Source organism: Narcine bancroftii, chromosome 6, assembly GCF_036971445.1.
Source record: "Narcine bancroftii isolate sNarBan1 chromosome 6, sNarBan1.hap1, whole genome shotgun sequence".
In the NCBI taxonomy this organism is placed as follows: domain Eukaryota; kingdom Metazoa; phylum Chordata; class Chondrichthyes; order Torpediniformes; family Narcinidae; genus Narcine; species Narcine bancroftii.
Window position 1 is genome coordinate 235,599,866 of NC_091474.1, and position 13,636 is coordinate 235,613,501.

Consider the following 13,636-nt stretch of genomic DNA (forward strand, 5'->3'; position numbering starts at 1 on the left):
GCTGTAATGTCATATGTTAGTATGCTGTCTGCCTTCCTATCAGTTGGTGATTCCAAATTGGCATCTAAACTAGTATCATCCTATTAGTTCCATGACTGCCACTAGTCTTACAAAAATCACTGCAAGGTGTTTAAAGACAATGTGACATCTATAACTACCGGGCCATTATGCACTGAAAAGTTAAAAAGAATTTAAATTTTACACTGATCTTCAGATCTTTTAATGTACAAGATATTTAATACCTTGATGAAGGGTTCAAGCCTGAAACATCAGTTATGTATCTTTTTCTATGCTATATAAAGTACAATGTTTGATCTGCTGAGTTTCTCCAGCATTGTGCTCCACTTCAACCATGACGTCTGCAGATTTTCATGTTTTACCCCAAGATATTTAATCTTTATTTTTGGCAGCAATCCCATCAAATTTTTTGAGCAAAGTGCTTTAGTTTGTAAACTGTGTGGGTGAGGATTTTTGGCATTTTATTCCAGAGTGCACTTTACCCCCGAAAATAATACCTTCAGAGCAAAAGACCGTGCCTTCGCTAGTTAGATTCATGTACGCTACATGATATAACATGAGGATTGCATTAACAATTAATCGTGCCTTAAATATTAGGTAAGAATATCATAATCAAGATCTGCAAAAAGCTTTGTGTAGAGTTCCTGCAAGTTGTTTCAAGATGTTTTAATAAAATAAACTGCACTTCTAATCCATCTCTTGACATCCATCAGAGCAAATCTAGTGCAAGATCTAAAGAAAATGAGCCACATCTTAGAACATCTGCTCAGTAGCCTACAAATATTTTGGCCCATCTCTGTCTAATGATACAGTATGTGACATGCTAATTGTAAGTTGTACTTGATATTGTTTCATTCACCTGGCTCTCGCTATGTTTTTAGCAAGATAGCTTCTGGCTGTTCTGTGATAGCTACCCCAGGCTACCAGATGAATCTGCTTGTCTTAAGATGACGACACCACATCTAAACTTCCCACGTGCATTCGTGGGTTTTGGGCTGTACTGCACATGGTTAGAAGTTTGCTGATGTGTTCTCATCTCTGCTTAATGATTTCATCATTCATTCCCCTCTCGCCATGATCCGCCACAGATCTTTTTACATTTCATCCTCCACCAATCCATGGATTCAACCACTGATTCTGGCATCCATCAAGGATCGGAAACTCGCGTCTCTGGAGACTGCTCCCTCAGGGCACCACTTTGGTCCTGGTGATTTACAGGATTGAGCTCCTGGCGCGGGTCTCTACCATAGTCCTGGTGACCTACTGGACAGAGCTCCTGACACAGGTCTCCACCTTGGCCTCAAAGACCCACAAGATCAAGGCTCTGATATGAACTTTCACCCTGAACCTGCCGGCCTACAGGGCCGGGCTTCACACGTAGGTCTCCATTTCGGCCCCGGCGACCTACAGCATTAACTTTTATCTTGAACTCGGCAACATGACAGAACCGAGCTTCAGATGCAGGTTTTCACCTTGGCCCCGAGCCTCCATCATGATCACCCACCCTGGCTCCGGGAGCGCACAGGCCTCCTCTCCACTCTCTGACTTTCCCAACCCTCCCCATCCTCCCTTGGACCCTTCCCACCCTCCATCTCCTGATCCACCCCGTTCTCCTCCCCTCCCTGACACCCTCTACCCCATTGAATCTCCGCCTACCACTGCCTGGTCTTCACCATCCTATCTCATCTTCCCCTCTCAGAGATTGAATGGTCTGTCCTCATCTTCGTCCCCCTTCGCCCACACCTTATCAATTTCTGGAACGACATGATGTTAAACTCTTCTTCCTTCGGCTCTGCCGGCTCCAAGCTTACTTCCACAAGCACAATTCTTCACCACCCCCCCCCGCCCACCTCCAACTACAGAGCCCTTCTCCTGCTTTAAACCTTCCTCCTCCTGGACACCTCGTTCCAGTCTTCTGCCTGCTCTGGACCTTTATATTTCCAACTTTTGCCTTGCGACAGTATCAACTTCAGTACTTCCCGCACTCATTCCAATCTCACCCCCTTGGAACGCCTGGCCCTCCCTCTCTCCGCACCAATCCGAAACTCACCGTCAAACCTGCAGACAGGCATGATGCTGTTGTGGCTTAGTGCACTGACCTCTATCTGGCAGAAGCCAGACAACTCTCAGTCACCTCCTCCTACTTACCCCTCCAACGGGACCCTATCAAAACTCATCAAATCACTGTATCATGCACCATCTCTGAACTCATCACATCCAGTCCCCTCCCTGGCCACGGCCTCCAACCTTCTTGTTTCCTAATCCCGTACTGCCCATTTCTACTTCCTTCCCAAGATCCACAAGTTCAGTTGTCCCAGCAGACCCATCGTGTCCGCAAGCTCCCGCCCCACCAAATTGGTCTCCGTCTACCTTGACGCTGTTTTGTCCACCCTGGACGAGTCCCACCCTACCTACATTAGGACACTTCATATGCCCTCCATCTGTCTAATCTCTATACACCTCCATTCCCCATAGTGAAAGCCTCAAGCCTTTTGTTTTGTTCTAGACAATAGAACCAACCAGTCCCCCTCCATCACCACCCTCCTCTGGCTGACAGAACTTGACCTCACCCTCAATAATTTCTCCTTTGGCGCATCACGCTTTCTCCAGATTGAAGGGGTAGGCATGGGTACCCGCATGGGCCCCAGCTATGCCTACCTTTTTGTTGGCTACATGGAGCAATCCATGCTACAAGCCTACACAGGCAAGGCCCCTCAACTCTTCCTCCCCTACATCAATGACTACTTAGGTGCTCCTTCATGTACCCATGATGAGCTCAATGATTTCATTCACTTTGCTGCCAACTTCCACCATGATCTCATATTCACTTGATCCATCTTCTAGCAACACTCTCCCTTTCCTTGATCTCTCTGTCTCCATCTCAGGAGACAAACTCTCGACGGACATCTTCTATAAACCCACTAACTCCCACAGCTTCCTCAACTACCCCTCTTCCCACCCTGTCCCCTGTAAGGATTCCATCCCATTCTCTCAATTCCTCCATCTCCATCACATCTGCCCCCAGGATGAGGACTTCCATGTCAGATCAGCATAGATGTCCTCCATCTTCAAACTCATGGCTTTCCCTCTAACATCATTAACACAGCACTCAACCTCCATTACCCACACATCTACCCTGACTCCCTCCGCCCCCATGCACAACAAGGGCAGGATTCTTCTTGTCCTCACCTACCACCCCACCAGCCTCCGCATCCAACACATCCTTCTCCACCATTTCCACCAGCTAGTACATGATCCCACCATCAGATACCTATTCCCTCCCCTCTCCGCCTTCCTCAGTGTCCACTCCCTCCATTACTTCCTTGTCCATTTCTCCCTCCCCACCAATCGTCCTCCTTGTGACCTACCCTGTGACCATAGAAAATGCTCCACTTGCACCCACACCTCCTCCCTTAGCACCATTTGGGGCCTCAAACAGTCCTTCAACGTAAAGCAACATTTCATTTGTGAATCTGCAGGGGTCATCTACTGCATTCAGTGCTCCCGTTGTGGTCTCCTCTCCTTCCGATGCAGACTGGGAGATTGCTTTGTTGAGCATCTCAGCTCTGTCCACTGCAATAACATGGATCACCTGATGGCCACCCATTTCAGTTCTCCATCTCATTCCCAGTCCATGGTCTCACATACTGCCAGACTGAGACCACCCATAAATTAGAAGAATAACAACTCATTTTCCGACTGGGCACCCTCTGACCAGATGGCATTAATATCGACTTATCTGGCTTTCATTCAAACCCCACCCCCTGCTTCCCTGACTCCTCTCACACAGACATGATAAATTCTCACATAGTCCCATATCATATCCTTTTGTTGGTCCAGATTCCTCCCCCATTGTTTGAATTCTGAGACTTTCTGATACATCCTGTTTCTGTCTCTTCTGATTTTTCCTTGAAGAAGGGCTCAGGCCCAAAACGTTGCCAATAAATCTTTGTCTCCTGTCGATGCTGAAATGACCGGCTGAGTTCCTCCAGCATTTTGGTGTGTTTACTTACAGTCACAGTGTCTGCAGCCTATCATGTTTCACTCATCTTAATTGAGACTGAAAGCTGCATAAAACATCCTTTCTGCCAGACAATGAACTGAGGTTTTTCCTACTGCTGGAGTATTTGTATGGAAAACAAAAGAACTGGGTTTGGATGAGTGGACTTCCCTCCTGGCTTATGAGGATGTTGAATCCAGCCCTTATCCAATGCTACCAGAGGGGAAGGAATTTTTTTTTTAATTTTTGAGTTGAGGTTTATGTTGTCAACATGTTGCCAGCATGTCGTCACAACAGATTTGCCTTTAATCCTCTGAATGAAATGGAAAAGAATAGAAATTGTATCCTTCAGATCATTGTGATCACATTTAGTCATAATTCACACCAAAGGTGCCTTCTCATTTTCATGGCAAGGTATTTAATAAAGCAGATGTCTGGATTTTGTTACCATTTTTCAAATGGAATACATCAGCAAAACTGTACTTAAAAATCTAAATTATAGAATAATTGCCTTTTTGAATTTAATATTGGGCTGGAGATTGCTGAGGATTCCAGTTGTCCCATGTGAAATTGTTAGCATTTTCCCACCAATGCACCAAGTTTGGTATTACCACACAAACCTGGAAATCCCTGATAGATGTCTGTCCATCGCAATAGCATGGATCTCCCAGTGGCCACCCATTTCAATTACCCATCACATTCCCTTAGTGAAATGATCTCATGCAATGCCAGACTGAGATCACCCTCATCTTCTGTCTGGGCACCTACCAACTGGATGGCTTTAACATTAACCTTGCCCCACTTTCTTCTCTCCCCTACCCCCCAACTCTGTCGCCTTTACCCCAGCTCTGCGTCTTTCTCCCTCTCTTCCCTTTTCCCTCTGTGTCCTTTCACGGAGCCAAAATAAATTCTCACTGTTACTCTTTGTTAAATTTTAAAAATTAAATTTAGATTTAGACATACAACATGGTAACAGGCCATTTCAGCCCACGAGTCCATTACCGTCCAATTTGCACCCTATTAATCTACACCCTCGATACATTTTGAATGGTGGGAGGAAACTGGACCCCACGGAGAAACCCACACAGACAAAGGGAGAACATACAAACTCTTTGTATGTACACTCAGACAGTGTAGGACTCGAACGCTGGTCTGGTCCCGATCACTGGCATTGTAAAGGTGTTGCACAAACCGCTGCATTAACCGTGCTGCCCATCGGGGAATTGAACCCTGGTCTCCCACGTGACAGGTGGGAATACTAACCACTATACTAATGAAGATGTGATATTATATCCAATTAATACCTTTTGATGGTCTGGACTCCTGTCCCGGCTAGTCTTCACTCTTTATTTTTCCGTCTTCCTTAGCGTTCAGTCCTAAAAACGTCGGTTGTAAATCTTTACTTCAAATGAACGCTGCGAGACTGACTCCAGCATTTCTGTCTGTTTCTACCACAATCACAGCATATGCAGACTTCCGTGTTTCACTCCCTTGTTGTGAAAATAGTCCAGTGTGCATAGTACAACGGGATTTCAACCTGAGTGGGCAGGACTTAGCAATAGTTGACTGAACTCTAATGTTGGAGAGTGAAAGTACAATTGCCAAATGGGAGGTGCTTTTTCTTTTTCAATATTTTTATTAACATTGAAATTTCATGTCCAAAAATATAGAGTTATGTTAAAAGTCAAAGAGACACAGTGCACTTAAATCATATAATTTCTTCCAAGGTATTCCACATTTTAATCAAACAGGTTATATTGTATTGATATTTTATTATAAAAAAAATCTAAACCAGTGGTTCTGAATCTTTTTCTTTCCACTCATATGCTACGTTAAGTAATCCCTGTGCCATAAGTGCTCTGCTCTAGACCCAATTGTTACTGAAGTATTTTGCTTGAGAAAAATTGTCATTGGCCCATTTCCTTTTGGAGTTATGAAACCCTGCACATAACGAGTCAGTTAGGTACGATTAAAACAGTGGTTTTCAAACTTTTTCTTTCCACCCACATCCCACCTTAAGCAATCCCTTACTAAGGGATTAAATTTAATCTGTGTAGGTGCACAGAGCACCTATGGCATAGGGATTACTTAAAGTGGTATGTGATTGGAAAGAAAAGGGTTGAGAACCACTGATCTAAACTCACTACCAAGAAAGAAGCTGTTTGGCCAAAAGAAAGGAAGACAGAGTTCTTATCAGAGTAATAAATGACCTTGTTAGGTAACAGTTCTACCTTCATATCAAATCAAAGATTATAAAGGTAATTCAGTAAGGGTCCACAGTGTTTGAAAATTTACATTCAAATCAGAAATTAAGCATCTGATTTCTCTAAATTTAAACATGACATCACGCAGCCAGTGAGCATGATTAGGTGGGGTAACATCCCTCCATCTAAGCAACACTGCCTACCTAGCCATAAGAGAAATGAAAGCTAATGCGTGCGGCTCAGTTGCCATTAAATTTATGTCATACTCTCCAACAATATAAAATAAAGTAGTAGAGATTAGGTTTAAAATTAACTTTTAAAAGTGCAGATAAAGTTTGAAATACTTTGTTACAATATTCCTCAAGACTCTGAAATGTCCAGAACACATAAATGAATGAAGCATCTCCATTGTTGCATTTATCACAACGAGGAGATACATCACATAAAAATTAGATAGTTTGCCTTTGGACATGTGAGTTCTATGGACTACTTTAAACTGTAGGAGAGAGTGATGGGCACATAAAGAAGTGGTATTAGCCAATTTGAAAATTACATTCCAAGTTTCTTCAGAAATTAAAAGCTGTAAGTCCTGTCCCAGGCTTTTTAAAATTTTTATCTGAGGGAGCCTCTCTTATTCTCAACAACATATAAAAGTTATATATTGAACCATTATAGATAGGTTGTGCAGATTAAAGAGGAGGAAATGCTTACTGACTAAAAGCAAATGGTGGATAAATCCCCAGGGCTTTACAAGATGTTCCCTCAGACCTTGAGGGAGGCTAGTATAGAAATTGCAGGGGGCCTGGCAGAAATATTTAAAATATCCTTGGTCACAGTTGTTGTGCCGGAGGATTGGAGTGTAGGTCGCATTGTTCCATTGTTAAAAGAAAGGCTCCAAAACTAACTCCGTGAGCCTGACATCAGTAGTAGGTTCATTGAAAAACTCTGTAAGATTGGTTAAACACGCCCTACCATGCACAAAGCCAAAATGACTATTCCTAATTAGTTCCTGGTTATCCAAACAATTGTACATCCAATCTCTTAGAACACCTACCAGAATTTTTCAAGGAGGTTACTGAGAAAGTTGATAAGGGAAAGGCTTTTGACAAGGCCCCAATATGAAGTTAGTCAGAAATGTTCAGACGCTAGGTTAGTGAACTGGATTTGACAATGACTGGACGAGAGAAGCCAGAGATTAGTGGTGGATGGTTGCTTCTCAGACTGGAGGCCTGTGACTAGTGGTGTCCCTCAGGGATCTGTGCTAGGACCTTTGTTGTTTGTCATCCATGTCGGTGATCTGGATGATAATGTAGTAAATTGGATCAACAATGACACAAAGATTGGAGGCGTCGTGGACGGCAAAGAAGCTTTTCAAAGGGATCTGGACCAGCTGGAAAAATGGGACAAAAAATGGCAGATGGAATTGTGGATGGAAAGATGGTATTTTGGAAGGACAATCAATATTCGGTAAATGTTAAGGCACTGAGGAGTGCAGTAGAACAGAGGAATCTGGGAATGCATACTTAATTCCCTGAAAATGGCATCACAGATGGATAGGGTGGTAAAGAGAGCTTTTGGCATATTGGCCTTCATAAATCAAAGTACAGGTACTTACCCTTTTATCCGAGATCCTTCGGACTGAGACACTTCTCGGTATTCAGATTATTCTGGATTATTGAATTAAAATGGCAGTGGTACAGATTCGTGCAAAACATAAGCCCTTTTTATGGGTCATGAAGACAGCCATTGATCCCACATTAAAACAAAAAGATGTTCTCCCTGCCAGGCTCTGGCACACCCTTTTCTGCCTCCTCCTGCAGCTCGGCTACTGTTGAGCTACTTCCCATCATAAGGTCCGTCTGCACCAGTTCAGCTTCCAGGGGCTTTCCATTACCTGCTCCTCCTTCAGGCTTGGCTCCTGCTGCTGCTCAGTCTCAGCCACTCCCCAGCATCCCTCGGCTGCTCTCCCTCCAGCACCATCTCCTCGGTGCTGGATCTCTTTTCTTTCCTCCCGGGCCATGAAGCTCAGCACCCAGATCCCTTCGCCTCCTGGCCCCCGTGGCTTGGTGATCTCTGACTTCTCCTTGCCCCCACTGGACCTCCACATCTTTGGGCCACGATCTCTCCTCATTCTCTCCCTGCTTTCTCCCCGCTTGTCCACCCAGTCGTGCTGCTGCTCTCTCCCTGCTCGCTTGACCACCTGAGCCGCGTTCTTGCCTTATTCTCTCCCCGCTCACCACCCAAGTCGCGCTGCTGCTCTCAACCCGATTGCTGGCCGAGTTGCACTCTCTCCTCATTCTCTCCCTGCTCGTCACCCGAATCGAGCTGCTGTCTCTCCCTGCTTACCGCCCGAGCCACGTCCTCTCCTTGCTCTCTCCCTGCTCGCCTTCTGAGTCACACTGCTGCTCTCTCGACTCAGTCTCCTCGCTTTCTCCTTGCCACCTGAGTCGCAATCTTTCCTCATTCAACACCAGAGTCAAGCTGCTGCTCGCTCCCCATTCAACACCCAAGTCACCTTCTCTCCTTGCTCTCTCCCTGCTCACCGCCTGAGTTGCACTGCTGTTCTCTCCCTACCCGCCCAAGCCACCTTCTCTCCTCGCTCCCTCTAGAACACCTGAAAATATACCCTACATGCAGTAAAAAAAATGTTCAACTTTCAGAGGTTTTCGGTATCACCGATGAAGAGGTAAAGACCTGTATTGAGTATAGGAGTTCAGATGTTATGGTGATAATACATTGGTGAAACCAAATTTGGGGTATGGTGTGCAGTTTTGGTCACCTAACTACAGGAAATGTATCAATAAGATAGAAAGAGTGCAGAGAAGATTTACTAGGATTTTGCCCGGACTTTGGGAACTAAGTTAAAAGTAAAGGTTAAACAGGTTAGGACTTTATTCCCTGGAAGAGGAAAGAGGGGAGATTTGATAGAGGTATTAAAAATTATGAGGGGAATAGACAGAGTAAATGTAAATAGGGTTTTTCCACTGAGGGCAGGGGAAATACAAACCAGAGGACATGAGGTAAAGGTGAAGAGGGAAAGGTTTAGGTGGAACATGAGGGGAAACTTCTTCACACAGAGCAGTGGGTGTGTGGAACGAGCTGCCAGTTGAAGTGGTGAATGCGGGCTCAATTTTAAGATTTAAGAAGAATTTGGATGGGAGAGGTATGGAGGGCTGTGGACTGCATGCAGATCAGTGGAACTAGGCTAAAAGAAAATGGTTTGGAACAGACTAGAAGCACTGCAAATGTATGGTTCTATGGAGGGAAGTGCTGTGTGTATGACAGAAGGGAGGAGTGTGTATACGATGGAGGGGAGGGGTGTGTGTACAATGGAGGGGAAAGTGTGTATGATAGAGGAGAGGGGTGTGTGTATGATGGAGGGGAGGTCAATGGTGCAGCTGTGGAATTTGTTAAGGGATGTTGGTGATATGCCAAATAAATATACTTGGGCTTCTGAGGAAGTAGAATGGCTTTCTTGGTAATTGCAATGACGTAGGTGAACCAGGACACTGGGGATGTTTACCACAAGGAACTTAAAACTGTTAACTCTCACCACATCATCACAGTTAATTAACATGGGAGCGAGTTCTGCAACTCCATGAAAGTCTATAAACCAGCTCTTTGGTCTTGCTGACATTGAGAGAGAGGTTGTCATCCTGGCACCAAGACTCGTCTCCTTTTCTCTCTTCTGCACTCCTCTTCTTGTTAGAAATCCTACCAATGATGGTGTATTTGTGTTTGGCCATGCAGTCGTGGGGTAAAGGGAGCATAGTGGAGGACTTAGTGCAGTCTCGGTGTTGATAGCAATCATGGAGGAGGTGCTGTCACTAATCCTCACTGCCAGGCTGACGTCAATGTGTGTAATGACCAGCTTCCTAATCAACCACCCCCTGTTTTAAGGAAAGATGTCTTGTGCTGTCTCAACCAGGCATTTTCTCTGCAACATTATACTCTGCACTTTTATTTTGCACTATCTGTTGTACATTAATAGATTGCCTTGCCTGGATAGCATGCAAAATGAAGTTTTTCACTTCCTCTTGGTACACGTGAAAAGAACTCAATTCTTTGAATTGATTCCCAGAATGAGGAAAAAATTAATTGCCCCAAGCTCTCAGCTTTGAATATTTAAACATCTAGTATTGTGAGAAGCCTCAAACAGCTAGATGGTGTAATTCTACCCCCCCCACACCCCCCCCCCCCCCCCCCCGCTGCAGGAGAGAGTGGAGCCAGGGCCATTGCTACAGCAGCAAAAGAACACGGTCAGTGGATCAAGCAGCATCTGTGAAGGCAAAGGGATGGTCAGTCTTCTGGTGTTGAGCAGTGATCTTCCTGACTCACTGAGTTCCTCCAGTGGATTCTTTAGCTCCAGATTCCAGCCTTTACAGTCCCTTGTGTCTGCATAGTTTCAGAATGGATCAGCACTTAAAAGTGAAGAAACTTCTGTCTTGAGGATTGTGAAACTGGAATTCTCTAGCCCAGAGAGCTGTGAATTGGAGATCAAGAACCACTGGGCTTGGATGGATTTTTTTTGACAGAATGAAAATCAATATTATGAAGTAAAAACACAAAGCTGGAGAAACTCAGCAGGTCAAACGGTGTCCTTTATGTAGCAAAGATAAAGATACATAACCGACATTTCATGCTTGAGCCCTTCATCAAGGTATGATCTTGATGAAGGGCTCAAGCCCAAAATGTTGGTTATGTGATTTATCTTTGCTATATAAAGGACATTCAGAGCCAGCTCTTCAGCGCTTGACGTCCTGCTTTGCGGAAACTGCCAAAATGTTTGGCCTGGAAGTCAGCCTGAAGAAAACTGAGGTCCTCCATCAGCCAGCTCCCCACCATGACTACCAGCCCCCCCACATCTCCATCGGGCACACAAAACTCAAAACGGTCAACCAGTTTACCTATCTCGGCTGCACCATTTCATCAGATGCAAGGATCGACAATGAGATAGACAACAGACTCGCCAAGGCAAATAGCGCCTTTGGAAGACTACACAAAAGAGTCTGGAAAAACAACCAACTGAAAAACCTCACAAAGATAAGCGTATACAGAGCCGTTGTCATACCCACACTCCTGTTCGGCTCCGAATCATGGGTCCTCTACCGGCACCACCTACGGCTCCTAGAACGCTTCCACCAGCGTTGTCTCCGCTCCATCCTCAACATCCATTGAAGCGCTCACACCCCTAACGTCGAGGTACTCGAGATGGCAGAGGTCGACAGCATCGAGTCCACGCTGCTGAAGATCCAGCTGCGCTGGATGGGTCACGTCTCCAGAATGGAGGACCATCGCCTTCCCAAGATCGTATTATATGGCGAGCTCTCCACTGGCCACCGTGACAGAGGTGCACCAAAGAAAAGGTACAAGGACTGCCTAAAGAAATCTCTTGGTGCCTGCCACATTGACCACCGCCAGTGGGCTGATAACGCCTCAAACCGTGCATCTTGGCGCCTCACAGTTTGGCGGGCAGCAGCCTCCTTTGAAGAAGACCGCAGAGCCCACCTCACTGACAAAAGGCAAAGGAGGAAAAACCCAACACCCAACCCCAACCAACCAATTTTCCCTTGCAACCGCTGCAATCGTGTCTGCCTGTCCCGCATCGGACTGGTCAGCCACAAACGAGCCTGCAGCTGACGTGGACTTTTTACCCCCTCCATAAATCTTCGTCCGCGAAGCCAAGCCAAAGAAGATAAAGGACACTGTTTGACCTGCTGAGTTTCTCCAGCTTTGTGTTTTTCCTTAAACCACAGTGTCTGCACATTTTTTGTGTGTTACTCAAGATTTATGATGGTGGGAAGAGGAAGACAGAGAAAAAAGGAAAGTAGAGTGGACTCAAGGCCTAATCCTGATCCTCGACTTCTTACACGTATCAGAATGAGGAAGTCGTCATGCGAACAATTGTTCAGGCAGTTCCTGTCCCACCTCTGCAGTGTTTTTAAGATGAGAACAAAGTGTAATAATGATGAAACCACTGACAGGATGTTAAAACCTGCCACTCTTTGAAGTCAAGCAGAGAGATTTCCAAGAATACCTCTCCACCAACGCAGATTAATGATCATTCATCGAGATCCATTTCTGTGTCGTCACTGGCATAGGATGGATGCAGAATTTGCCTACACAGCAGTCTGTGTCATCCAGAAGTGTTTTTTTTTAACAAGAAATGCCTCAAGTTATTTCAGCATGACAAAGTTCTTGACCAAGGAAAATCATTCTCTACTGAAATGTAGTTGCTTGACTAGTTTATGAGTCAATTGACTTTACTTCAGAATTAATTTCATTTTTTGAAAAGGCTGAACTCGTTCCAATTACATTTGTGGGCAACAAAATTAATCCATACAGTGGAAAAGATGGCTGTGACCACAGGCATTTATCCTCTGGACACTTGCATTGAGTATCTTTGATCTCATTTGCCTTTATGAATGATCTGCTTTGTGGTGAGGCGTGTTTGAGGAAAAGGCATAAAAGAGTAATGTTCTGTTCAAAGAAATTCAGGCAACTCAGCAGAAAGGAATGCAGTGGTTATCAGATGCAGATTCCCAGATTGATTAACCTGTTAACCCTGATGCTCCAGGCAAATGAGTCAAGTGCCCAACTGTATGGAATGTGGGATGAGTTTTCCTCCCATCTTTCTGGGGAAGAATTTTAATGCAACCCTTGCACACATTTTTCTAGCACCGTTGCAACAACTGGTGGATGAGAAATATGCAGTGGGTGTCAAATGGGAAATGTTATTAGGATTAGACAACTTAGAAGCTGTTAATAGTACTCAACCCACACAGTTTCATTTAATGGAATTTTTTTTAAAAAGCAGCTTCGTGTTAGACAAATAGTGTTCTGGAAATTTCTGCTCTCCTGCAATCTTTTACGCACCTCAAATTTAGAGGGACACATGGTTGTCAGAAAAACAGAGGGTTATGAAATGAGCTCCTGTCTAAAGTGGTGAATGGGGGCTCAATTTTAACACTTAAGTACAATTTGGACAGGTACATGGATGGGAGGGGTTCGGAGGGCTATGAATTGGGTGCAGGTCAGTGGGACAAGGCAGAAAAATAGTTCATCACATACTAGAAGATCCAATGAACCTGTTTCTGTGCTATAACATTCTATGGTCCTATGGGTAGCGCGGAGTAGGTTTACTTGGATTGGCACACCTTTGCAGGCTGAAGGACCTGTTCTATGTTATATGTTCTAAATTTCATCTTTCAAGCAGTGGGATAGGATAACATTGGAGTTATTTTGGCTCCAAATACTGTATATTTTCTGTTCAAATACTACAGTTGGGTAAGATATCAGGTTGAAATTAATTTGCCTCATTACACTGAGAACAGTGAGAAAGGTTCTAACAGGTCATTTCCAACATTCCTACAGTTGCACTGACTGGAAGAACAAGAGCGCAGTGAGTAGGTAC

At 44.7% G+C, this 13,636-nt stretch overlaps 1 protein-coding gene and 1 long non-coding RNA gene across 3 annotated transcripts in view; one reads left to right on the forward strand and one right to left on the reverse strand.

Moving 5' to 3' along the window:
- Positions 1 to 5,501, reverse strand: part of LOC138737150 (uncharacterized) — a 46,316-nt gene extending 40,815 nt beyond the window's left edge. For both annotated transcript variants that reach the window (XR_011340782.1, XR_011340781.1), the window contains exon 1: positions 5,323 to 5,501. This is a non-coding gene — a long non-coding RNA (uncharacterized lncRNA). The remainder of the gene's footprint in view (positions 1 to 5,322) is intronic.
- Positions 1 to 13,636, forward strand: part of rbks (ribokinase) — a 179,687-nt gene that overhangs the window by 152,414 nt on the left and 13,637 nt on the right. The gene's annotated exons all lie outside the window — the stretch shown is intronic.